General features: G+C 38.7%; 1 pseudogene; it reads right to left on the bottom strand.

Annotated features, from left to right (window-relative positions):
* Window positions 1-1,580: 1,580 nt before the first annotated feature.
* Window positions 1,581-1,665, bottom strand: LOC115062527 (annotated as a pseudogene).
* Window positions 1,666-2,475: the final 810 nt, after the last annotated feature.

Genomic DNA, 2,475 nt, shown 5'->3' with positions numbered 1-2,475 from the left:
CGTCCCCACTACTTCTCCGAGCTTTACTATTAGGTCGGCATTGCAGAATAAAATCACCTCCTTTGCATAATCTCACATCGTACATTGTCATGTTCCATGCTTATTTTTTTCTGTTTACGAACCAATTCTGGAAGTATCTTCAGAAGGGACTTGTTTGGCCAACTTGGAGGGATCAATTTAAAAAAAAAAAAAAAAAAAAAAACAAACATGAAGTATCAAAAGATCTACAAGAGCAATCTGCAGTTTATAAAAAACATTTATACTTTAAGATTATGTGCAAGCTTATGTAAGGATTCATAGAAAGAGGAAACATTTCAGAGGAATTTTTTTGTATAGCTGGAATATTTTCTAATTTGTTTTGCAACTCAACCATCAAGGCATTATGTATGTTAAGAACATGTTTGATTGCTTGGCTATACCACTATGCCTAGTGAATAGTTCATTTAATTTCAGAGCAACCTTATAAGCCTTAAATTTATGTATCAACAACAAATAAAAGACCTGAGGTAGAAAATTTAAATGCCTTTAAGAAGTATACCCCATAGATGGTTGAATAAGCAAAACATATATATATATATATATATATATATATATATATATATATATATATATATATATATATATATATATTACTTTTTATTGGTTCTTTGTGAATTTCGCATTATGCACCCCAATCCCACTGATCTCTCCCTCCACCATATCTGCCCTCCAGCCTTACAACCTTTCCCCCAACTGAGAAAAAAAATCATTGTGTAAGTTGTAATATGTCACAATATGTCTGCAAAAGTTCATTGTACTGACTCCTTGGTCTTCGATGATGCCTCCAGCTTCTGCTACTCTATCTATACTGGAACCCCACTAGGACTCTCTGGGCTTTGTGCTGTTGCTCTAAACCATGGAGATCCTGTGGTTTTGGATCTGTAGGACCTGTCCCTTCATGTGCTCCAGCAGTTCACCAATTGTCTAAGTGTTGTGAAAGGTCAATTCAAAACCCTGAATCTGGGCCTGAGAATTTTCTGAGCTGGTCACTCCACCAGGCTTTCTGGCTCTCCTGCTCTCAGAGCCAGCTCACCTGCAATCCACGCAATGAGGGATGGTTCCACTCTGATGCCTACATATTGTTCAGGGCCCACTCTCTCAAGGATAACAGCAGGTGAGGGACAGGGCAAGTTCTCCCACTCTCAGAACCCTGGAGCCAGCTCTCCCACCTGATGTAGATGGTGAGAGGCAAGGGTATCTCTGTCACTCATGCTGCTCCATGGCAGACAAGATGCAGGGACCGTTTCTCATGCTCACATCCTTGGTGACAGCCCACCCATGCTCAAGCTCTCAGGGTCAGCTCTACTGTTCTGGTGAGGTGCAGGGACTGCTCTCTCAAGTTCTGGTGCAAGTGAGGGGCAGCGACAGTTCTCCTGCTCTCAGAACCTTGGGCAGGTCTCCCACCTGCTAGACGGATCAAAGGGCAAGGGGCAAAGGGCAAGGGTATAGGAGGGTATCTCTCCCTTGTCCATACCAACACCGGAGATAAGTAGCCAGACCAGCTCTCCCATATGCGTACCCTTGGAGCTACCTCACCCACAACTCCTGCAAGGCTATTCTGTCGCCTACTGACACACATGTGACACCGGAGCCACATCTGAAGTGACTCTAGACTCTAGGGACAAAGGAAAATAGAATTCTTCCTCTTAACTATTTCAAATAATTGATCTATTTGAGACAATAAATTTGGCTTATTGGTTTTTTATTTGTTTTGTTTGTCCTTTGAATCAAGCTAAGTGGGACACTGTGAAGTAGGTAAATAAACAAACTGGCAAAATTACTTCATAATATTCGAAAGAGAAATATATATATGGATATATATATCAAGAAATAGGTAGAAAAACTAGTAGAAGTTAAGAATATCACCATAGATTTCAGGTTCCCACTACATTGTATGCCTGGCAACTCAACGAAGGTGTGGATTCTGGTGATGAAGATCCTCAATTGCTAATGAAGAGAAAAACTACTTTCTGAGACATTAGGTAAACAAAGAAAGTAGAAGGGAAACAGAGTTTGTAAGTTTTTATTCCAGAAAGTCTAGGCATTTTCCATAAATGCTTAAATTTTAGAAAGAATATTTTGGAATTTGCTTCATGTTTAATTTAGGCAATATTGGAAAGATTTGAAATTTGTATCAAAATCAGATTGAACCTAAAAATTACACTGACATAGAAAACCTACTGACATGGCTACATATGCCTTCCTTTTGTTTCAGTCTTGTAATTATCACACATATACATGTCTCAAAACTAACAATATATTAGGATTAATTCATGTAATGTTATCTTCTACTTCTGTGAAAAGAAATGAGAACATGAAAATATTTGTACCTTTTAGTAAAACTAAACTAAACCAAGCGAGGCAAATAAAAAGACCTTGATTATTTAGTCCAGGATTGCAGACTCACGCCACCAAGATCCTTGTCATTACTTCTTA

This window comes from Mus pahari, chromosome 18 (genome assembly GCF_900095145.1).
Source record: "Mus pahari chromosome 18, PAHARI_EIJ_v1.1, whole genome shotgun sequence".
Taxonomy (NCBI): domain Eukaryota; kingdom Metazoa; phylum Chordata; class Mammalia; order Rodentia; family Muridae; genus Mus; species Mus pahari.
This window is presented reverse-complemented; position numbering and strand designations above follow the sequence as displayed.